General features: G+C 37.5%; 1 protein-coding gene and 2 long non-coding RNA genes across 3 annotated transcripts in view; 1 reads left to right on the top strand and 2 right to left on the bottom strand.

The window, feature by feature from the left end:
• Window positions 1–25,925, bottom strand: part of Arl15 (ADP ribosylation factor like GTPase 15) — a 386,850-nt gene that overhangs the window by 159,478 nt on the left and 201,447 nt on the right. The gene's annotated exons all lie outside the window — the stretch shown is intronic.
• LOC125367745 lies at window positions 9,450–10,448 on the top strand. Its single transcript, XR_007214138.1, has 2 exons — window positions 9,450–10,019; window positions 10,088–10,448. It is a non-coding gene; the product is annotated as an uncharacterized LOC125367745 (long non-coding RNA).
• On the bottom strand, window positions 13,462–21,239 carry LOC125367747. Its single transcript, XR_007214140.1, has 3 exons — window positions 20,293–21,239; window positions 19,809–19,817; window positions 13,462–13,473 (listed from the first exon to the last, which is right to left on the bottom strand). It is a non-coding gene; the product is annotated as an uncharacterized LOC125367747 (long non-coding RNA).

Raw genomic sequence — 25,925 nt, forward strand, 5'->3', positions numbered from 1 at the left:
TCTATCCAAACTCTCTCATCATCTTATCAAACTGCAGAAAAATATGGAAGCAAAAGTAGAGTGTGGAAAGAGAGTAGAAATTAAAATGAAAATGAAAACCAGCAAGTGTTTCAGCAGGGTAAAATGCAAAATTCAAAAGACAGATATGGGCATTGGGCAGTATACTTCAGCAGCAGCTTCTAGAAAGTCAATTCATCTACCATTGATGAAAAGAATAACATAGTTTGGGCCATTCCAGATAAACATGCTGAGTGAAAAGACTAGAACTTTTAAGTTCTAGTTAAGTTGCTGGGAGAATGAGTAACAAACTGAAATGTTTCATCAGGATTATGCCGCTTCATTGTGATCACACCCTGGACACCCTCCCTGTGTGATATGCTAATATTGGCATCATTAGGAGACCAAATGGCAAAGTAACAAGACAATAGATTTTGGCACTCACTGGCTGTTCAGCACTGCCACTTTCTAGCTATGTGACTCTAGGCAGCTTAACTAACCTGTCTGTGAAATAGGACCATTCACACTGCTTATCTCGCGGGGTTGTGAGTAGATTAAATTAGAGCCATGCAAAGCAATAACGTAGTACCTAGCACAAGATACATTTTCACAATGCTGTATCAAGCATGATTCGTAAAAGAATCTTTAGCATGACATAACATTCTAAAATTATTGAAAATAAAAAGGCCTGTTTTGTGTATTTAAATGAGCCTAGTAATTTGGGATATTTTCCTTAATTCAGAATTAATAAGTAAAGCCATACAAATGAACAGGGTAACAACTACCAGTAAAAAATAGTAATTCTTCCCCTTAAGAGCAAATATGGATGATTACATGTATAGGTATGTCAGCTAAGAAGTCTATCTTCAGATATATCAAGCAATAAATATTTTTTAATCAGAAAAAAGTGACTAGAACCCTGAACAAGACTTAATTTAGATATTTCAAATGTGCAAAGGAAAACTACAAATTATTTATGAAAGATTTCTAAGTGACAAGTAATCACAAGATCAGGGATATAACAATTCAGCCTACATCAAACTTGCCTTTTTAATATTTATTTCACTTCCCCCCTCAGATCCAGACCTAAACTGTAGCATTGAGGTAGGAAACCAGACATTATTGCCAAAGGCCTCTTTGTTTTTCTGGGGTCCTGGTGTTCAGAACCTATAAAAGATTGTCAGGAAAAGCGGCCACTGATTAGAAAATAAGGGCTATACACTAGCTATAATAATAATAAAGAATAAACACCCATATTTACCCATCCTTTCTCTCTAGCCCCTGCCTACACCCCCCTCCCCCCACCAAGGCCAAAAAACAACAACAACAACAACAAAAAAAACCCTGCTCTTGGATTGCTCTTACTGTTGGCAGGACATTTATTTGCATCATCAGCAAGCCAGGCTTCAGGAAATGTCTTAAAATCACGCTGTGGCCAGGACAGGTTGGTTAGTATCAGTCACAATCACTAACAAAACAGTTCCCCACCATCAGTCCCGCCATCTGTCCTCCCAGCTCCCTCCACACAGGGGCTTGGCGGAACAGATTTTGCACTGGCCAAGGTCACTGCACAGCCAGCCTCCACAGATGGGGACAGTGTGAAAAACTTAATTGCAGCTGTGGATAAACACAAACAGGGACACACAATTGGCAATGTCGCTGTCTAGACACGATGGTGGCTGTGTCACTGAATATTAAAAAAAAAAACAACAACCAACAAGGACATGATTTCAAGGTAACTACCTCTCAGGCGTGGTACTGTCATGTCACTAAGGAAATGTGCGTCAGTTTCTCAAAGGTATTTAAATATTTAAAAAATCGCAGTAGACAAGTAGCATATTCTAGAGTAGACACATTTGATAAAAATTTCTCTAGGGGAAAATGCCTTTTTTTTCCCCACTAAGAAAAATAATGTTTGGCAACCAGCACACTGCTATGACCCATTGGAAAGCCACAGGTCTGGCCATGGAACAGGTACTGAGTTAGTGAAAGAAATGAAATGTCCTCCTTCAATTCAGTTCATCCATCTGCACTTCCTTTCCAAAACAAATTATGGTGGAGTTGGGAGAGATGAGGGAAAGAGGTAGGGAGAATGAATGAATGATCAATGATATTGATCAACATGTACTGTCACAAACAGACATGTTAAATTGAAGTCCTGTGTACAACCAAAGATAATTTTAAAAAATAACCAATTATTAGTTAGAAATGTCATTTATTTGGTGTTATTTCAATAATACTTAATTGAGTACAAATTCTTAAGACATCCATTAAAATGGAATCACAGTATATTTGGTATCTTACCCCCTTTAAAATATGCATAGGATTGGGGAAACTGGGTTTCAGGCCATGCTAAATGGGTATTGCCTTTTGAAACATTGTTAAATTTAAAGTAAGTGATCAAGTCAGAGCTATTTCAAAAGATAGTTGATAAAAAAAAAGAACATTTAACTGTAGCCATACTGAATAGTTGATTACAGAAAGACATGTCAGTGCACACATGGCAGCCAAATAAATTATGCACATCTGGATTACTTTTGGCAAGTAAGATAGCTAAGTGTCTAAAGCCAAGTTTAGCAATCTGTCACTAACAATATGTACATTTATTTTAAAACGTCAAGGGCTCAAAGTTATATTTTCTATTTCTTCATAAGACAGCAAACAGGTGACAAGACACATTGCCCAAACTGCCAAAGGCTGTATAAATAAAAGGAGTTGTGAACTTCTCCCTACATATATACAAAGACTCGAACTCTGAAAGAAAGTCATGTGTGGTGGATGTAGCAACATTCATATGAAAATATAGCTGCCTCTATGTAGGGTAGTCAATAGAATAACACTGGGTAAAGCAAAAAGAAATAGGCTGATGGGGGTCTCCCTATAAAAGACAAAGACCAATCTCTCTGTGATCATCTAAGATTAAATTTCCTTTATCCTACTGCCAATTCCTGACATCACTGAAACCCTAAAGAAATGTTTTCCTACTTTGAGTCCCCTTGATTAAAAGACATGCCAAGAGACATAAAGGTGGCTCTGACTAGCAGGAACAAGAACCTTCACAATTGGATGTATGAGTATCAGCCAGGTGGGAACATAGCAGGACCTGTAAGCACAAAACTCATCCTGACTTTCACGCGGTTCACTAGTTATTCTAGCATTCCAGGCTTCTTAACTTCAGCAGGAATGCCAAGATCTCTTGGGAGACTGGGTGCGGCCTGCCATTCCAGGTGCTGCCTTCCAGTCCCATTTGTGCTGGCAGCAGAGAAACACTGGAGAATAATTTTCTTCATTGAATATTCACACTCAGTGTCAATCTTTCGTCTTGCTCACCAATTTGGCAATTTTATTTATTAGAAATACCAGCTCCAGGTGACAACATTCCAAATGATAGAGGGAGGAAATTCTATCTTTTAGTCATAGGCATGGTTATTTAAATACCAAGTCCACTGCTTGCAACTTGAATTTCATGGAAAGAATGAGGATGGTAGCTCCCCGCAGTGTGGCTGTGAAAACTAAACAGCTAACTCTAGAATATCCGAAAAAGCTGGTTATGATCATAAATCATTCATTTTTTTTCCTCCTTAAAGTGGCAGACTGGAAGAATACCATTCATAAGTCACAGACTGCCAATAAAATGTTGTAAACTCAACAGAAAGCTTATAAATAACTGAGAAGAATTTAAAAACAAGATAAGGCTCCAAATGGAAAGGTTAACTTTTTATTTGTATCTACTTTTGCAAAGTTTGATGCATAAAGATGCTGAAGTCTTTGTGAGTTTAAATGTCTTTCCCTGACTGGAAGGATAAAGACAAATTTACTATGTTGGTAAAAGTTTTCAGAACTGTTGGCTCCAACCATTCATCAATTCAAAGAAATTTTAATTTAATAGCATTAAAAGCAAAGTAAAACAAGTTTATTGTTACCCCCCAAAACCCTTAGAAAGTAGAATAGTACTTGGGTAAATTACAGCACAATTCACATAGGGTTTTAAAATCACAGTTGTGAGCTGGGCACGAATGGTGCTACATGCCTGGAATTGCTTATTTGGGAAATAGATTTAGAAGAACTGAAGTTGGAGCAAGTTTGAACAAAAGCAACCATAGTCACTATCTGAAAACTAAAGTAAAAGGGGCTTGGGTCCTGACTCAAGTGGTGGAGCACCTCCCTGGCAAGAATAAAAATCAACCCAACCCACACACACACGCACACACACACACACACACACGCACAAACACACAGGATTATTTAATCTTGTGTTTGTGTGTGCGAGTGCTAACTATTGTAATTAGTGTAATGTGGCAACATGAAAAGGATGGACTATGAGAGAATGAGATCTAGACACACCTGAATTTGTCTCATATGTTTTGCACTAACCACCAAATATTGATTTGCAATAAATCATGTATTCAAAAAGGAGTGTGTACTGGAAAATCATAATTCACCTAAACATACATACAACAAACTTGGCATGAGGATTGAATGACTGCCTGGCAAATTGCCAAGGAGACACTTAGTAGCAAACTAGGAAATTAGGGTGATATAAACCTAATGACAGTTTTTATAAAAACTGTCTTCCTAATGCCAAAACATTCTTATATTTTTAGCTGATTATTGTTTTGTTTTGAGAAGGGGTTCACTATATTGCTAAGGTTGCCTTGGCTCAAATGATTCACCAGACTCAGCAGCTGAAGTAGTTAGGGCTACCATGCCTTAGCTAGCTGACATGGCAGTAAGTTATAATGGATTCTGGAGGTATATTATTGCTACTCTTTCAAAGATGACACTACATAAATGCATAAATCTATAGCCTTGAGTCTAATGTAGAGGTGATCTCATTTTAAAATGCCCCAAGTATGTAGAGAACACCCACGGTGGCAGATATCATTGAGAATTCCCAGAAGATTCCTGTTCTCATAGAGAGGCCACCCAGAGGACCACGTTCGTGGCTTTCCTCCTGGTGGCCGCTGAGGGAGAAGTGAATCCACATGAATTTCTCTAAAGATAACATGTTCTAAACTACCAAGGGACTTTTCAAAGAACCCCTAAAGATAGTAAAGCTTCATTATCAGAAATAAAACCTGAGCAGATGCCAGGTACCAGTGGTTCATACCTGTAATTCTAGACACTTCAGGAGGCTGAGATCTGAGGATTGTAGTTCAAAGCCCATGGCCAGCAGTAGAGCTGTGGCTCAATGTAATAAAATGCTAGCCTAGAGCACAAAAGCTCAGGCCCTGAGTTCAAGCCCCAGGATTGGCACAACAAACAAGAACAAGAGAGAGAACAACAACCAAAACCTTCGCAGGGAGAAATTAAGTGTATCAGTTAGCTTTTCTTATGTCTGTAGTATACTATCATTCATTTATTTGAGTTAATCAAACTGAATTTCTTTTGCATGGAATACAAAAGGATGAAATGCTATGTTCTCAATTGTGATCTGGAAGGATGTCTGGTACTCAAAGAAAATAAATGTGTAGAAATATTATGAAAATATGTGTAACAACGCTTCTGAGAAGTGATTTAGGTTTCCCAGCTTAAGTAGAAAATCACTCTGTCTCATTGAACTTTCTAGAGGCAACTATGGGAAAGATTGTAGTACCAACTCCATTGAAAAATCTCCCCAGAAAACCAAATTTAGAAATGAAGACAAAAACTCCAAACAAAGCTATGCCTCTTTTGAATGGCAAAGAATCAACCACTGCAAAAATCGGGAGGAAGTCAGTGTCTCAGGTCAGATGTTAAGTGGAGAAAAAAAGAAAAACCCAAAGTTCACTGTTCCAAAGGAATAAATGATTAAGCATTTGTACTACATGGATCTGGAGGTTCTCATGACTATTTAACATGCACAAAGTCTGGAGTCTCTAAAAAGTAAAAACTGATAAAAAAAAAAAAAAGATATCCTTTCTAATGGGCAAGTTCACTTCACTTCAGATCTTCTTCCAACATTGTAAACATTAATTCAGGTGAGCTGCCAATTTTTGAAGCAAGGACAGATTTTTACTTCAGGGCAATGATAGGCAGACAGAAAGGCTCTACCATGACCTTATATTTTCACCTATATTCCAAATGCTATTTTACAATGTATTTATGAGCACTTTATGCTATTTGTGAGATTTTGTTGGGTTGTGGAATCTGAGAAACCACTCCTTTTGAAGGATATACTTAATGAAGCATAATGGGAAAAAAGAGACAATGTCTCTCTTGAATTATCCTAATTTGGTTACAATGAATCTAAATAAATTCCAAACTAATTATTCCATTCAGACAACAGCATTTCTAGTATTTAAGGAAACTGCCCTCATAAGAGTCTTTTTAATTCCATTTAATTTGTCCATTATTTCCAATACCCTCTTAATGGTAAAAACAAAGCAAGTAGTGAGTTAGTCTTAAGGCCCAAACTGTTGAGTAGTTGTCCATGTTATTGTTGCTCTTCTTTTTTGTTCTCTTTTCATTTCTGAACCCAATTTGCTCTGAAGCATCAGTGTATCAAAATCAAGTAAAAAAATAGAATAGCTTTTACTTAGGATATGTACTATGCTAATTCAACAGGCTGGTTTCAGTATAGTAAAGTTGAGAAGATGTGACAACTCAGGCATCATAAGTTACTGCACACACTACGTTATTCACTGGCGAACATCATATGGAGATGGAAACAATGAATGTCCTTATATGACACCTTCACATATCTGGCTGATGCATACTTTGACGTATAGCATTGAATTCTCCTTTAGAATGATTTTACACAGCACCCCCCCCCAACCACAAATATACACTTGAATTCTGCAAAATAGTTGGATAAGCATTGGCCCATTAGAGATATTCAACCACCTCTAAATGTGTCATCCTTATGAGATTGCAGAACATACCAATAGCTATGATTGTTGTTTTCCCTATTTCTTAAATAAAAAAATAGAATGACATCCTTCCAACTACTGAAACTGTCTTCACAAATGAAAAGCATACAGTCATAAAGAAAAGTGGTTCCATATAAGCTGACTTACCATCATGTAAAATCAGCTTAATAATTTTTAAATTAAGTGCTGCTGTAAATACCAAAGTATCTCACTAAAATGACAGAGGCCAAATGATTTTTAAATGAATTGTTATCAACACTCATGTTAAAAGAACTCAATCATTTATATATTTCACTACAATATCAGATGCAATTGAATCTTATAAAAGTGATACTTATAGATGAACAGCAAGTAGAATTTTAGATGATAATTTTATCAAAATATGATCACAATCCTGGAATATTCATATATGGATTAATGCCTATATTACAGCATTATTTTCGGTTCCTGAAAATAACTTTCTGTCATCTCATCACTTCGCTGTGATTTCACTGGGAAATTATGCATTGAAGTTCACTACTCAAAGCATTCATTGTTGAAAAGAAGCAAGCTACCCAACCCAATAACCACAGAATAAAGAACTGAAAGAAAATTGGACATATCCATGAATCTTAAGAGAACGAAGCAACACACAAATTGGTCCCAATAGTCAGTATTAATGCAAAATTTCACTGTCTGAAAATTATTTTTTCCACTTACAAATCTACATAATATCAACTTCTGGAACTCACAAAATAACCCTTTCTTTAATTACAGCAAACAAAAACAGAAACAAGAACTACTGATTTGTGAGGAAAGGATAAAATCACTCCCTTTCTAAAAGATAATCTTTTTATAAATAAGATGGTAGATATCTGTAGAAAACAGGGCAGTGGGTGGGTATAGATAGTGATATACACGGTGTAAGAACACACAAAATTCAAGATAAAAATGATTTTAAAGCTAGGAGCCAGCTGGGTGCTGGTGGCTACTCAGGAGGCTGAGATCTGAGAATCGCAGTCCAAAGCCAGCCCAAGCAGAAAAGTGGTTATCTCCAATTAACCACTTAAAACCCAGAAGTGACACTGTGGCTCAAGTGGTGGAGGGCTCACCCTGAACACAAAGAGTCTAAGGGGCAGCGCCCAGACTCTGAGTTCAAGCCCTGCCACTCAGGAGACTGAGATTTGAGGAGCAAGGTTTGAAGCCAGCCCAGGCAGGAATGCTTATCAGATTCATCTCCAATTAACCACCAGAGGGCCAGAAGTGGGGCAGAGCATCAGCCTCGAGCACAAAAGTTAAGGGCTGTAGGCTCTGAGTTCAAGCTCCATTATAAGCGTGCGCCCGCCCCCACTTCCCACCCAGTGTTCACAATGTTTATTAACTTGACCCTTTGGGAAACAACTTTCGATGGAGGCTTTCTGTGAGTGAAGCCTTGTATTAGGTTCCCAAAGTTTTGGATCCCAAAGTTCTCTCAGTAGTGTGGCAACATTTTTATTAAGTGAAGGACATTGTCGTTATATAATTGAGACACATGTATGTACTATCAGAAAGGAATACACTTGAAAGTTATAAATATTAGTAATTATAAACATAAAGTTAGTAATATGTAATATTAGTATATTTAATATATAAACTAAATATTAAGAATATTCCCCCAAAGAGAAGTGGAAACAAGGGTCATTACCATCCAGAACATAATTAATTCAGTGGAGCTATTTATAAATGGTACAATATTTGACCTATTTATTCACACTTCTCACTTTTTGCCCAATATTCAAAGATATCATTAGAAGTAGACAACTTTGGCCTATAAGTGATTTTGAAATGGACATCTGGGTATGTCTATGGAATTACTTTTGCTTCATCATCTTCAAGGGAAAAATAAATAGCATACAGTTTTTCATGTTTTTTTCCCTTAATTTCACTTGAACAATAGAAGGAACAAGGTGAAACTAATACTCATAATTCAAAACAGTTCAAAATTCATAAACTAAAAACACCAATTAGGGAGCAAAATAATCTCCTGAGTAATTTATTCATCGGAGCAAATTCTCTAAGTCCTGTGGAGCCATGATGTCTTCTCCATGTCAGGAGAGAGTTGCACCCATGGAATAGGAAGTTGAATGACTCCAGTATGGTGCGCTTCCATTGTGGAAAGGGAGGACAGGAATCCCCTCAAGGATGCTTGTTTCTTCAGGGCTTTTGCCAGCATGAATATCTCCACTACTTTTTGTAATTCTAGTCATTAAATAGGAATATTTCTTACTTGCCCTGTCCCCTGAAAGCAAGTCAACTTATGTTTCTTGTTCATAACAGAAGAAACAGGGAACTGTCATGTCATTGTTGTTTTCAACATACCATGTGAAATTTTACCATTTTCTTTTGTCTTTCTTCCCCAGGGTTTTACCCCTGATGTCACTGTTACTAATCTTGGTACCCTTTTTATTGTATATACATTTATTGGAACTAGGGAAGGGAAGGGAACATCAAAATGGAGAGACAAAGGATAAAAGACAAACCAATGAAACAGCATTACTTACAAAACTATATGCTATAAACCAACTGTACAATTCATGGCGGGGGGAGGGATATGGGAGGGGGAAGGAGGGAGAAAAAGGAGGGAGGATGTAACAAGTTGGATAAGAAAGGTACTCACTGCCTTATGTATGAAACTGTAACCTCTCTGTACATCACTTTGACAATAAATAAATTCATTTAAAAAAAGAGAATAAAAATCCTCATCGGTTTTCATAAGAAATCTTAATTCTAACTTTCTCCTCATCGTTATACATCAACTTTTGAATTAGGCTACCATAATACACATGGTAATGTTCCCAAGATGGCATATACATTCACAAGTATAGTTAGGCATTGACATTTGGAAGGAAAATATCCTCATATAATTTTACAATTATCATTATAAAAAAGGTATCTCTTTTGACTACATTTGCTGTTCTAACTAGAATATCCCTTTTCACATATACACCTATGAAAACCATCTACTCAGTCACCATCAGCTAAAACAAAAAGAATGAAACCCTTATACCATAGCCTCCACCCTCCTTTCCTGTACTTTCCTCTTCTTGCATCTGAATTTAAATTGCTTATCTACTTTAAATACTGAGAAGGAAACAGAGACTAAGCTCTCAGCTTCTGCCTAGTTTTTCCTCAAGTCCAATATTTAAATGATGTGTGTGTGTGGTGGGGATAAGCAAGTATCAGGTACATCAGTCAAATTTTGCATTAAATGTTACCATCAGGAAATAGGGGTTGCTGTGGCAAAAGAACTGGGAAGATTAGGAGGCCTAGATTTACACTAATTTTTCCATTTTAAGTTCTAATTCTGGATGAGGGGCTACATTTGTTGAAAGAATAAGAAAGGTGAAGCAAGTGAGGGAGGCCTAGAAGCTTTCCTATTTTACAGTGAAACTATCTGAGAGAAACATAAAGCAGATTATGTAAGTGAATGTGGTATGTCTAAAAGTTAGGATTTCACACAATGCGTTTCTTTTTCTTAGTAGTTAGGTTTGACAATGGGGCTTAATTTATCAAGGAAGAAATAACCAGGCTGTCTTTCTACTGTCAAGAGAACAAATCAAAGAACTGTATTTCATGAGCAATGCTTTCCAGTTTAAAAAAAAAAGAGAGAGAAAGAGCCAAGCTCATGTATTTTGTTGAGTATTTGTGTAGCAAATATATAGTGCCACTGTGGCTATTTAAACAATTGAGGCTCGCAGAACGAGGAGAACTTTTAATGCAATTGGAATCAGTTCAATGGTACATTCTAATTTTTAAATGCTTTTCTCTAATACCCTGTGCTAAGGGGATTGAGAGCTCATTTAACTAACATTTTTGCAGGGGTGGTTGGGTAAGAATTAAATGTGCTTTGGCTGGATACTGACAATGAAATAAAATCTGAATATATTTAAATAGGATGCATATTTTTGCTTCAGGTCAAAAGTTTTTCCACAAGAAAATATCTCCTGTGATCGCTAAAGTCAAAGGGAGAAATGTCACTTCTTCTTACTCAGGTTCTCCTAAGAATGCATTCAATATAATACGCACGATACACCTGTTCTTCATTAATAATAGGTATATAGTAAATGGAGGCTGGCTGAGCTCTCAAACCTGCTGCTCAAAATTTCTTAAAGTAAATCATGAATAATAATTACAACACATGATTAATGTAGAGTTCTGGTTTCTTCACAATATATAATGATTTTTGAGTGCTATTTAATAGGGGAGTTTTGCTTTTTCTGTTTCAAAAGATAACAATACTTCAGAAAAGGTTTATCACTCTGGTTGTCCTTCATTACTCAACAAAGATTTATTATATACGTGCTTTAGCTTAATTGAGTAGGGAGGGGGTCGTGGAATTAATCACACAGAGAGCTGCATGACTGGGTGATCTATGTGGGGCAGTAATCTCCACATTGCCAGTGTTTATCCTATAACCAGGGTGCTATGGGAACCGAGGGGCTGAGTGGCCCCATCTTTGGGAGGAGCCTCATCTCAGAGGAAATCAGCACGTTTTCCAGGAGGGCCACTGGACGCCGGCCAGGCAGAATGAAAGACAGGAGGAAGGAAAATGGCAAGGCCTTGGAATGCTCTGGTGCCATGGGCCTTTGTTGAGTGAACCTGGCACTCCCAAGCTATGTGCCCAAACCCACCAGGGGTCTGAAAGGCCTGTCAGGACACAGTACCCTTCAGCATGAGAGCAGATCCTCACTCCACAGATGGCTGCTGATAGAGTGGCTGGGTGGGGTAAGGCTATTCTTGGGCTCATCTAATCTTAGAGATCTGGAGACTCCCATAGGGGTGGAGGAGTTAGGATAGTTTTGGGGCCACTGCAGTGCTGACTTTCTTTGGAAAAGATCCAGAGGCTGTAACTTAAAGTGGTCTATCTGAAGTTCTGGTTTTTGTTTCTGTTGCGTTGTTGTTTTTTTCTCCTTGAGGGAAAAAGAGCAATAAAAAGAACAATCACTCTGTCCACCCTTCTGCTTCACCCCTGGCCCTTCACATCTCCCTCAGAATGACTAGAGACCTGCTATTGTTTCTGAATGACTTCTGCATGCTCAAAGTCATACAGAGTCCTCACACTGCCATTTATCTCCTGGGTTACATCTATTGATGGCATCAGTATATTGTAAGTGGAGGGGCAGGGTTGGGTACTCTCTAGAGGACAAAGTGCTAATGCTCAGTAATTCTGCAAACATATGAAGACAACATCATTTACCTGCCAAGGGTGTGGCACCTTGTTCTGGCAAAAGAGGACTGCAACTGATTTTGCTCATCCAAGCAAATTCTTAGGGTGTAATGGGAGTTGAAAAACCTCATCTTGGAGGCTACTAAAGGGATAAATATAATATGAAAATGATTGGGTGGGAGAGGTCGTACTCATGAATCCTCAGTGAGGCTGTCTTATGGTTCAGATCTTCTTGTTTTGGCTAATAACCGAGTGTATATATACACACATTTTAATATTAAAACATCCAAAAATGTGAGAAATCAATTCATGGAAATTACAGAGTAAATATATCTTAGTACACTCTGGGCAATAGAGTATGTAGTCACTTTGGATAAACTAAAATGACACTGCTACCATGTCTACTCATACCAGAGTAAGAACACGACAACAACTGATACATAAATTGTTTTAACCTCATCATCTTTAGAATGTGTTACAAATTACTAGAGATCAAAATAAATCACTGTATAATCTTTAGTTTTATACAGTAATATTGAACTGGTCTGTAAATCTATTTGCCATATTCATTGTTAGTTATTATTACCATTGGCCTCTTGTTGACCTCATTGTCTTATCTCTTGCTATAGTTTACAGTAGTGAAATTTCTGCCTTACCTATGAAACTATAACCCCTCTGTACATCACTTTGACAATAAAGTAATAAATAAATGAAAAAAATAAAGTTTGCTGGCACTCTCTCTACCACTTGAGCCACATCACCAGTTCTGGCCTTTTTTTTTTTTTTTTGCTAGCTAACCAAGATTCAATTCTTGTAGATGTATCTGGCCTGGCTGGCTTCAAACCATGATTTTCAGATCTCAGCCGCTTGAGGAGCTAGAATTATATGCACGAGCCATCAGTGTCTGGACTTGGCTGTGACTCTCAAATATGTGACCACTGGTTTAATTTCATTTAACACACAGACTAAAAGTATCATTTGGTGGCAGATCAGAGAAGATAAATGACTCCTTCAGCACAAATAATTTGATTAGCACTGGCTAAAAACATGTGCCAATTGAGAACAAAATATATTAAAACTCTATTCAAATGTTAATTGCTACAGAATTTGGTTGGCCAAGACTTTCTAATTTGTACTCTTAGATACAGAAAATAAAGATGTTCTGGTGTTTGGAATTTCCAATTGCCTCTATTGTTTTTGGCAGGTTTACAAGTAGGAGCATGGCCAGTGCCAGTGGTGGTGACCAGGACTATGAGAGAAGGGGCCAAAGTATCACAGAACAGGCAGGCTAAAAATAATTATACTCAGGCAAGTATCTTAGCTTAGGCCTTGGGGCACTGAACCTCACCCTAATAATTTTAAATTCTGGCTAATCTGGGCCAAATCTATTGAACAATTAGACAGATGATCACTTCAGAAGTCACAGACTTACAAAAAATTCTCCTTTAACTACTGATTAGTCTTAATAAGCTATATGTAAGTAACCTGACTCTGCTTATAGGAGCTTATGAAATCGTAAGGAAGGGAAGAAAAATTTACGTATGTATAGTTAACACATATTCAATGACCAAATAATTTTCATAGTTTTTATGATTTCTTTTAGAACTTTGGTTAAGGCTGGAATAATAGCTTATTTTAATTTGACTAGGTAGACTGAAGTAAGATGTTTAAGAATTCAGAGTTGTACAACTTATATAGGGCCCTGCTAAGAAACTGGACTACAACTAGTTTTTAAACTAAACCATGATTATTATGTTACTTTAGCAATTTGTAGTACCAGATCTCCTGGGTAACAATAACCAAAAGTATGTTATGGTTGGAGTCTCTGAATTCCCACTTTCAGGAAGTAGCACCTCTGGTTTGGACAGCTACAAGAAATAGCAGAGGCACTAGGCCACAACTGCATTGACCACAAGTATTCCAGTCTGTTCAAATATAAACATGTGACTTGTTTCTGTTGGGCATTTCACACTTTCAAATACCCAAGAATGCAAGAAGCCAAACATATTGTTACCACGTCCACAGATAACAGAGGGGAAATGAAATGGCTTGGGATATAATAAGCACAACTATGATTTTGGAATCAGCTGATGGATTGCTGGCTACAGAAATATGTTGTTTCTGCTAAATACTCCTAAGGAGGGTTGTAGTAGACAAAATGTAATGCATCTCGCTGGAAAACCACATATAAATGATTACTTGAAATTAATGTTAGAATTTCAAAATATCAGGTGACCTGAAAGGGTAATTAGTGCCATTAAAAGTTTTCAGCATCAGCTCCAGTATCTTCTGCAGGAAGCTTCTCCAGCTCACTGTAGCCCACATTTAAACACAAATACTTATAATCTACCCTTGTGGCAGAAGTTAACTTTCATCAATCATGTTTTAGCCCTCCAATTAGACTGGCTGTTAACTAAGATTAGAGAATTTTTTATGTTTTATCTGTAGCCCATAGAAATAATCACATCTCATCCTATGCCAGAGTGTTTAAATATTAGGTAATAAGTGTAACACTGGGCTACAAGTAATATGGGAAATCACATAATCCTTCCAATAATTACATAGAAAATATTTTACAAATTTCCATATTCATTCATAATAAATTCTACTTCTCAATAGAAAATGATACCTTTTACAAAAGTGCATTTCATTTGTAACTAGATGAACGTATTTATATAAATAGCCTAGAGTAAGCACTATACTTAAAGGCAAAATACTCAAAGTATCTCCTCTTACCAGCCAGATACAGATAGAAAAATTTCCTCTCACCAATTTTATTTAAAAGAGTCCTGGAGATGTTAACTAAGATAGAAGACAAGAAAAAGCAATAGAAATAAGACATGAAAAGATAAAACAAATTCTCATTTTTTGATGAAATTCGTAACAGCTTAAATTCAGACTATGTAGATAAAACCATAAGTATAAATGGGGTTAAACAGGTTTTCTGGCTACAAAAATCAATATAAAATGGTAACTTGTAGTACTGAACAGCAAGTATCAGTTACTGACACTTTTTATGTATCGTTAAAAGCTTGGGGCATGTATATACTGAAAACATTCAGAAATATTCCTAGAAACAGCATTTCAATAACTCTACTATTGAGAGAGCTCAAAAATCATCAACAGAATGGATAAATTGCAATGTATGCATAAAATGGACTATTATACAGCAGTGAAGAAGACTACAGATGACCAGAGATAAATTTACAAAGAATATCCCTACAAACCAGAAAACCACAGAATATATTTAGTATGATTCAAAATTTATAAAGTTTTATGAAATGACCATTATATAAGTTGTTTTGCAAAACAACCATTATCTAATTTGGAGGGATATATAAGTGACTAGGCAAAATGTAAAAAAGCAGGGCAACAACCATTATCAAATCCAGTACAGTGGTTGCTTCTGGGTGGCAAGGCAGAAAGCTATATGCAAATCAGAGGCACAAGAAAGAATAATAAGATACTGGTGGTGTTCTACTTCTTAATAGGGGATGGTAAAGACTCTGATACTTGCCTTTGTATTATTCTTAAGATGCATGTATATATATATGTTTCATACATTTCATAACTCTCATATATTTTCACAGAAAAAAGCAGAAAAGAAAGGATACGAAAGAAGAAAGGGAGTGAATATTAAAAAAATCCTCGAAATGCTGTGAAAACAAAAGGAGTCTGCTATGGGTCCCTCTTCTGAATGGGGTGGGTGCTGCAGACTCTGCAAGAACAAAACATCCTTGAATGCAACTGCAGGAAGCTCTAAGGACACAGCTCTCTTGGGGCTGAGATTAGACTCCTTTCACTGATACTCATGAAGCATTTGTCCTGACGTAGATATTTGAGCTGAAAGGCATGGCTTGAAAACACTAGTATTTTCTTATTTGAAAAAAACAAGAGTTTCACTAGATTAAATTTCCTCCAGAAATTTTTAAGTACTAGGTTGGAAATGACAAGAATCCACTTTCCCATTTCTTTCCATTATTTGTAATAAAATAAGCATATGTATCACACCATGGGAAGAAATTCTACTCTTGCACATATTGGAAATCTGAAAGGGAATGGGTACCTAGGAACACTTACCATAAACAGATTTACATCTTATTGAGGCTAAAAAGGCAATGAAAGTGTCAACACCCCTGAGACCAGCCAAACAACCTTTTGGCAAACACTAATGTAAATGTTTTCATAACCTATGTTTTTAAGGTCACTTTCAGATTCCATAGTTATACATACCTCTGTGTCAGAGAAACTATTTGTCCATTTTGAAGGGCTGGACACTGAATTCAAACATGAGCCAAGGAGAAGAGATTTTTAGCCTGAACTACGGAGACTCCCCCCTCTCTCATACATAGTGAGGGAGCTGGGCACAGGCAGGGTGAGGAAAACACATCCCAGCCTGTCTGCGGAGCATCTGCTCCAGAAGCCCAGTTGTGGGTCTTCTCCTGGGCCAGGGCCCCTCCATCTGGTATAGGAAGCCAACTGTTTCCCAGGGTGGGGTGTGTGTGTGGGAGGTGTCTACCTACAATTGACAGTTGGGCTCATGCCACCAGAAGAAGGGCAGACACATTTTGGCACAGGCCTTTGGAGCATTTCTTTAACTTACTAGCTGAGGGTGACTTGAGATGAAGAGATGAGAAGACACAGAAAAGAGAAAAAAAAAAGTGAGGGGCACTGCTGGTCCCTGGCTAGGGAATCTAGGTCACGCCTAGAACAGGCGTCTGATGGAGTATGCCATGGAAGGTGGAGGGTGGCAGGGAACAGTGCCAGCCTCTGCCTTTCTGGGCTTGCCAGCCCTTGGCAGGGATTCTGGAAAACAAGACATCCCAAGTTAGACGCATTTCCGCACATTCCTCTCTCCCCTGCCTCTAGCTGCTTCCATGTGGCTAATGGACAATAACAACAAGCAATAACAACAACAACAGCACACTGAGATATCGAATCTATACACTTACTTCAAATCTTTTAGGCCTAAAAGAATCGTATGTATACACACACATACACAAAAAATAATTTCCTTGCAAACTTTTATGCTAAATATTTATATACTAGGTGACACCCAAGCCCTTTTTGGAATTCTTTGGATACTTTGCTTTGGAATATTTGCTATCCACTTGTCAGTACTATCTTTGAAGAAGACTCTTAGCTTTAAAGAGTAAATCTTGGTTCTTAATATACATTGAATGAAAGAACACATGGCTGGCTGAAACATATAACCAAAGTTTGCAGACAAAGTTATAATGAGAGACCATGAGTGAAATATTCGATTGTTAAATATTATAAAATAAGGCAAACAGATAAGGGTAGTGGTAGCATGCTTGCCTAGTAGGCACAAGGCCTGAAATTCAACTCTCAGTTTCCTCAAAATGAAATAATGCAACAACAGTGAGGAAAAAATACACAAATTGTCTTGAGTGGCTCATACACCATACCCAGAGGTTCTTTCAATGGAGGAAAGAAGAAATTGCATAAATAAGCCCAGAGTCTCTTGAACACAGAGCTTTTCAACATACATTTACATTTGCAAACCTACACATACATTAAGTAGGAAAATAAATTCCAAATTTTTTGCTCCAATTTATATATATTTTTTTAGCTTCAAGATGATATATCATGAAATTTTAAAGTCTCTAAGTCTCTGTGCTCGGGAAAAAGACAGCATTCATATATTTCTGGAGCATCTTTTACAAAGTCTTATTTCTTCAGTTTTACTCCCCTCACAGAACCATATGTATCAGAGGAACATTTACATACAGGCATATAAAGGAAGTATTCAGAAAGGATGTGTGATGGACAAACACAAGTCAGGCTTTGATGCTAAAGATATGGCTGTTTACTGATGAAAAGAAGATGTAATTGAAGCCTTGGTAATCGCCAAGAATAGTGTCTATTGTTGAATGTCCAGGACTCACAGAAGTCTTGTTGAGGGAGTATGCTCTGCTCTAAGGTGAATACTCCATAGCTCAATTCAATTCAGTTGTCCTAGGCCTCCCTAAGACTGTGAGGCAGAGACCTGGAGGTTATTTTTATGGGTATATGCCCTTTAAGAAAGAATGCAAGGATACACAGTTGAAAGTTTCTGTGTTCAAGAGACTTAGGGTTTGTTTGAATTCAACAGAGTTCAGTTAAATTCAATGAATGCCATCTTGCCAACGAGCTAAATGTCTGGGTCCAGGTGTTCTCGGGATCCTGAAGGAGCCACTACAAGACTAAACTAGGTACCTCAGAACAAACCAGGTACACCAAACTGGCCTGACAAGAATAAGAAAAGTAGATGGCATCTAGTCTTAGGGTAAGGATAGGGTAAGGGCCTGCTCTTTTTTCTTGCACATACACTGACACATATTCATCGCTTCTCTACTGAATGCTACCATTCCCTAAAAGACAGAAGTAGAATTTCTGTAAATGTTCTGATTCGCAACACCAAGGCTGAGGTATATGCCGGAGTCTCCAGTACAATTATGCCTCCTACATATCCACCCATCCAAACTGTGAGTCAATAGCTTGTTCTTCAATATGAAAGTGCAAAGATGACATTCAGTCGCTCTTCCCTCTTCAGTATCAGTACTATGTCATATTTAAGTGACTTCAGTATTGCTGGGAAGCTTAGAATTTATCCAGAATGTCAAGGATCTGCTATAAAATAGTTTTTCAATATAATTTCTATGGGTACAGACCCACCCCACACACAGTTCAAAAAAATGCACATCTTGAATGGTTGAGGGAGCAAGATTGATTGGAATACTGTATAAACATGTATGGAGATAGAACAATGGAATCCGTCCCTGTATAACTAATATAAGCATAATTGGGGAAGGGGGGGGGGTGGAAATCCACATCCTGAAACGCAGATGTGTTTTCAGTGTGGTCTCGGAGTACAAGTTTCTCCATAGAATTTAGTCTATAAAACAATGAGGGAAACAGATGAAAGGAATTCAGATGATTTCCCCAGAGACACAATGGTTCTCCAGACTTGACGCATGTATGCCATACTGGGCTAGTAGACACAGTGTTGACATTCACCACCTGTTTAGCAAATGTCATACCAGTGAATCTTGATATTCACCAAATTTCTCACTTCTGAGGCCAGACCATGTCTTGTTTTTATAAAGCTTTTATTTAGATTGTCTTAAAATTTCCTACATTTTTCTAGTCTAGTCAATGTACTTTCATTTCTGAAGGTAGACAAGGGCAGAACTGTTCTACTAATTAAAGCTCACCAGAAATACATGGATTACAGACATCAATATGAATTTATGATTGCACATGATAATATTTAAACATTTTAAATTCAAAAAATGTAAGATGCAACCATGCCATTGGGTATACACTATGTAGGAAATTAACTATGTAGCTTGTGGCAGGGATGGGAGGAGGAGACTGGGGAAAAGTGAAGGAAGGGAAATATATGTATTACTTGAATTTGGAAATGGTAACTAACCCCCTCTGTACAATGTATTATTAACAATAAAATTATATAAAGAATAAAATAAAATAACTCTCTGCTAAGCTTTACTATATCAAGAAAATAAATGATACATGTAGAGACTCTATGCAAAGGTAAAATAACAGCAACTCAAAAAATCATCAGTGGAGTTGGGTGCCATATCTTTCCTTATAATCCTAGTTACTCAGGAGGCTAAGATCCAAAGATTGTGGTTTAAAGCCAGCAACAGAAAACTCCATGAGACTCTTATCCCCAACCAGCCAGAAAAATGCTGGAAGTGGAGCTATGGCTCAAGTGGTACAATGATAGCCTTGAGCAAAAAAGAGAAAACAAACAAAAGCTAAAGGATGATACCTAGGCCTTGAGTTCAAGCCATAGTACTGGCACAAAAATGAAAAAAAAAAAGTACTAGGGCATAATTGTTAACATTTTCCTTTAAATATTCCAATAAAGGTCCTTTTAGAAATGGCATATTATTCAGTGCCATCATCTAAATGGTTTGTTTTGTCCATTTCTCTATATATGAGTTCTCATAACCTTACAGTGAAGTGAACAGTATTGTAAACTACCTTCTTGGAGCACTGCATACTGACAGGCATTTGGTTTGGATTGCTTGCTAGTCAACATTTGGGCCACAGCACACAGCTTTCGTACCATGGGCATTTAATGAACTTCTTTATCTGACAATTACTAAACACCTGGTGTGTTCAAGGAGTCATTCTAGGCAACTGTGAACATATCAACAATCGAAACAAAGATCCTGCTCAATGAAGAATTGCTACCTCGAAAAGGGTAGAACAGTTGGCCTTCTTAACAAAACCATCAACTACTCTTGGAACAGAGATGCAGAGCAGGTTGAAAGAAATCTGCAACTAGTAGGAAATCAAGACTCAGAATTCTTTCCAGAGCCTAGACATTTTTGTAATGCCTGCCCATCAGTGGCCCTGACACATCTTTACAGGATAAGGAGGCTTTGCCGCAGTGAGGGGATTAAGAGTTATTCTACAACCTCAGCTCATCTTTTCTCCACCACATCTTCAGGGTAGTAAAGGGTACGCAATAAGAGATAATCCCCAAAGGAGCTATTATATAATCCAATACTTCCTTTTAAGCTCTGTGATGGTTCTTAATGTCCCACTTAAGTACTAGAAGGCTTATAGTTCTCTTTAGGATAGGTAACATATACTAAAATATGCCATGTACTCATATATGTTTATGCTTTTTCTCATGTTCTCGCTGACCCCAAAGATGCTTTCCCGCCTCTGATGTATTAAATTGGTATACATGAATGAAAAAAGCCTGAGAGCTGTAAGCAGTAGCCATAGTTTGGGAGCTCAGGAAGGAAATTGGCGTTTACAGAAATGGCTGGAGGTGTTATGAGCTCTCCAGGGCAGTTCTGTGTTATTTCTGAAAACAAAGATGGACAGGACAGAGAGTTAAGCTCAAATCCGCAGGCTTTCTCTCTCATGTACTGGAATACAATAACTATACTGTCTCACTAATATATAAAAATTCACTTGGCTTAGTTTCTTCAATATATTATTCTCATTGCAATTGAGCTCATTTGTTGAAAGGAAAAAAAAGGGGGGGGAAATCTGCAAATTGGCAGCTGGGGCCTGTCTGAGAAGCAAAAACCATCCAAAGAGGTGGTGGGGGGAATTGATTCAAAACTTCAAAGTAAAAAAAAAAAGGAAAGAAAAAAGAAAATTAAATTAAATTTTAAAAATCAAATTAATAAAATGTTTTTGTTATACTTAAAAAAACAATGATAGGGGCTGGGAATATGGCCTAGTGGCAAGAGTGCTTGCCTCCTACACATGAAGCTCTCGGTTTGATTCCCCAGCACCACACATATGGAAAACGGCCAGAAGGGCGCTGTGGCTCAAGTGGCAGAGTGCTAGCCTTGAGCAGGAAGAAGCCAGGGATGGTGCTCAGGCCCTGAGTCCTAGGCCCAGGACTGGCCAAAAAAAAAACACACAACAACCCAATGATAGGAGATTGTTGTGATGAAACGAATAAAAGCGTTTGATTTAAGGGGAAAGATGTGGGTATGATTTGAAGTCCAAAGACTGGGTTTAGGTCACTAGTTGGATCTTGCATAATTCATTATTACATTTCTATGGATCATGGGTTCTCCATTATATAAGAGATGAGGAGATAATTCTGTAATTCCCAGGAGACTCAAGAAAATTACCTGACATAATGTATGAGAAACGTATTCCCCACTATAAACATGTTCATTTACATTAATGTCAATCCCCATTCTGTGTTCCCACAGAACTCGTTACATATTTCTAGTGGCTTTTCCCACAATGTATTATAATTATGTGTTATATGTAAGTGAATTGAAAAAGGGACCCTCTTTGCATCTTCTTTTATAGTGCTTGGCACATAATGAATGTGCAAACAATAACAGTCAACAGAATAAACAGAAGCTTTTATTAAATAAGAAAATTAAAAACATGAAAGTAGGCTGAACCTAGCTATTTTCCACCTTTTATAGAAGTTCCTTTGGGAAGCCTTAGATAGCATTATCTACAAATAAAGACAGTTCTATGGATAAGTCATCCTAGACTGGTCAGGAGAAAAGGCTTACAACCTTTATCTTTATCCTGTTGAATAAAACTGTCCTAACACACAGCCAAAGAGACTGAATCACTACTGTGTTTACAGGGCCCAAATCAAGTCTGGAAGAACAGGTCAGTCCATCCCTTGAGCATTCTTTTCTTTTTTTTTTTTTTTTTTGCCAGTCCTGGGCCTTGGACTCAGGGCCTGAGCACTGTCCCTGGCTTCTTCCCGCTCAAGGCTAGCACTCTGCCACTTGAGCCACAGCGCCGCTTCTGGCCGTTTTCTATATATGTGGTGCTGGGGAATCGAACCTAGGGCCTAGTGTATCCGAGGCAGGCACTCTTGCCACTAGGCTATATCCCCAGACCCCCTTGAACATTCTTAACATGTTCACTTCCACACACCTAAGAACCAGCCATGGAGCTTGAAGTAAGATAGGCTGTAGCTAATAACACTGCCATTTGGTTTGGCTCCTATTTTAATCTCAACTGCAAGGTTTTAGGTTTTACCTACATAAATATATGTATATACACATATATACAGTAACCAAAATAAAAAAACCTGACAGTACCTACCCAAATGGTCTTTGATAAAAGAGGGAGAGGGCTCTCTCATTGGCTACTATTACACAAATGATAACGGAAGAAAAGCAATAGTTCCATCATAAACCCCAAAGTTCTTCTGAATATGAAGGACTGAAAAAAAAGGTCAAACTGGGTTTTTATTCTAACATTTAAGCCAGATCACATGCCACAGAAATCTAGCTATTTTTTACGTAAGTCATCTATTCTCTTTCATCTATAATGTCTAAACAAGGATAAGGTGTAAAATGCCTAAGTTTAAGCTTGAAATGGAGGAAGGAGGATTTTAAAAGCTCATTTGGTTTGAACAATTAGCATTCTGATTGGTGTCTACAAGTGCATATACACATGCATTGGTGTCACTGGGCAAAGACAAGTTTAAGAGCTGCCTCTAGTGACAAGGCTATGAGTTCACAAACACATTCTTCCAGCATTTCGAAATAGAAAGCATGAGCACCTCATTAAGGGTTGAACATAAGACATAAAAAAGTGCAACAACCTTGCTCGCTTTGGCTTCTCTTTCACATCCAAGCTTGCTGTAAAACAGGCCAAGCATGACAAGATGCTTAAAAATTTTAGCAGTAAGAAGAGAATATAGGGTCATGTCATTATTTCATAAATATATGCAAGATTGAGGTAGCAGATGCTACCCTGTTTGTTGCAACTCAAAGGTGAGTTAAAAACCAACTTTGGAATGAATAGCTTTCAGAGATCTGAAAGCTTTCTAATACCAGGATTTTCAACTTTGCAATTTAACGACAACCCTGCTGTTGGCCTTTCCTGACCTGTTGTGAAGTAAATCAGGCACACTAATGTGGGCTAACAAGTCTTTTTCACACTGCTCGTCACCCTGCCTCTCTTTTCTCCCCCTCTCTGTCTAGCCATCCTCCGTCAAAGCACACAAAATGGCCACTGTAACCCTGCATTACTGCTCATTAGATCACAGGTTAGTCAAGTGGAACTGCCCGGGATTCCCAAAGGAGAGCTATACTTCAAAAATCTGTCCATGTCAAATGAAGAAAAAAAGCCCTGAGCGTGGGGTCACCCAGATCAATGATCAAAAGAAACTGAGAATGAAGAGGAAAAAACGCACACCCTCATTTTTTGTTAAACACACACACACACACACACACACACACACACACACACACACACGTCTATTTTATCATAAGGAATATAGAGATATGATATAGAGTTTCTTCTTTTATAGACTGTTTTCTTTTTTTACGCAAATAATTTGTTTTAACCAGGTCCTGTTGGTGGTTACATATCAGGCTTTTGGAAAGTCTACAATGAATTCTTAAAATTCCCCCCAAAGAAAATACAGTCTGGGAAATGAAGTTTTTAGAAGGACTCTTAAATGTTTCCCAAAACACTTGAAAAGCAATAAAAGTAAGACAAAGTAATCCATCTTTAATGCTTGAAAAGATTCTATTTAAATCTGAAAAAAATGGTGTTACATGCACACTAAAATAATCCCAATAACCCTCTGGAGCTCTCAGAGGGCAAACAACAGGCTGTCAATCAGGAGAACACACAAGTGACTGCCTAGCAAAGGCAGATTCCTGGCCTTCCAAAAGGGCACAGGCTGCAGGTAGACTAACGTCTGGCTCCATCATCGCCCACACTTCTATGCTATTCCAAGTCTAGAATTCTGTACTTGCTCTTATATATTAAAAAAGCAATGCTAATTAATTGAGTAGTATTGAGAACTTGATATATTAAGACCTAAGGCCAATGGCATATCTAAAACACCTAAAGAATAAGATTTAGTATTAAACTTCACAAGTGCACAATTACCGAAAGATTTTATTTTGTTTCTTCATAAAAGAAAAGTGCATCTTATTGCCTAATCCAGAGAAAAGAAAGATGGGAGGGGGGAAGAAGGGAGAGAGGGAGGAAAAGAGGGAAGGAAGGAAGAAGGGAGGGAAAGACATTGTGATAAGAATACTATGTAAGAGTAAGTAAAATACATTTAATACTTATAATTTTATCTGACAAGAGTTATAAGGGTTGTATCAAGTCTTTTGCTTTTTGGTTAAACTACTTAGTTCTTTGTATTTGGAATTTATGCTTTAAGTACCCTAATTTATGTTTTAAACACCCTAGAAGTATATAAACAACACGGTATAGTTAAATTAGATTTCTCTTTCATTGTTTCCTTCTGTCTGTCTATCTGTCTGTCTGTTTCCTACTCACTTTTGTGAATTTAATAGGCACTCACTTGACACTCCTCTATCCCAGGTATTGTTGCATATGCCTAATCCAACATTAGCCCCTTTCATTCTTATGCCAGCCCTGAGGAGAAAGAAATCTTGACAGAGGATTCCTCTCTTACTCTGGCCACGCACTATGAGGTACATTCTAGGATTCTGATTTTACAGACGAACAAAAAGATTTAGCTGTTATCCACTAGTCCTTAGCTAGTCAGTACTAAGGAGCTTTTTTTCTTTGCCAGTCCTGGTGATTGGACTCAGGGCCTGAGCACTGTCCCTGGCTTCTTTTTGCTCAAGGCTAGCACTCTGCCACTTGAACCACAGCGCCTCCTCTGGCCTTTTCTATATATGTGGTGCTGAGGAATCGAACCCAGGGCTTCATGTATACAAGGCAAGCACTCTTGCTACTAGGCCATATTCCCAGCCCTAGTCAGTACTAAGAAGGATTTAAATTCAGAGATTCTGATTTCAAAGTTGTACAATTTGTCAACTCCAACCCCAAAGTGTCAAGTTATAAACCCATCAAGCTAAACACATGTATATTTCATGATCCAATAACTTCAAGTTTACATAAATACTTGAGAAATGCTTGCACACATTCTTGTTGAAAGACAATTATCAAGTTTATCATCACAAAAATCTCCACACAACTTAAATTTTATCAGTAAAGGAAGAAATACGTGACGTTATGCCAGTCATAATCTCGAACCCAATCTATCTGTGAAAATGAATGAGCTAGATTTATGTCTAACAGAATCTAAAAAAATACAATGAAAATGCCACATTAAAAAGTGTTCTCTAAGATGCCCCTTAGGTACACTCGACCACACAAACCATTATTTTGAGGCATGTGCATGTCATAAAAGTATAAAGATGTATGCTACTAAAGATACATACCAATGCTTTTAAAGGGGTGAGAATGTGAAATAGACAGGTTAAGGGGAAAAGAATAGATTGTAAGTCATCTTTTATAATATGTTTCTTTACTGAAAACCTGAAACAAATACAATAATATAATAGCATTTTGTTAATCTGGGTGATAGATGAGCAGGTATGTTTATTATATTATTTTTCTGTACTTAT

This window comes from Perognathus longimembris, chromosome 19, assembly GCF_023159225.1.
Source record: "Perognathus longimembris pacificus isolate PPM17 chromosome 19, ASM2315922v1, whole genome shotgun sequence".
Taxonomy (NCBI): domain Eukaryota; kingdom Metazoa; phylum Chordata; class Mammalia; order Rodentia; family Heteromyidae; genus Perognathus; species Perognathus longimembris.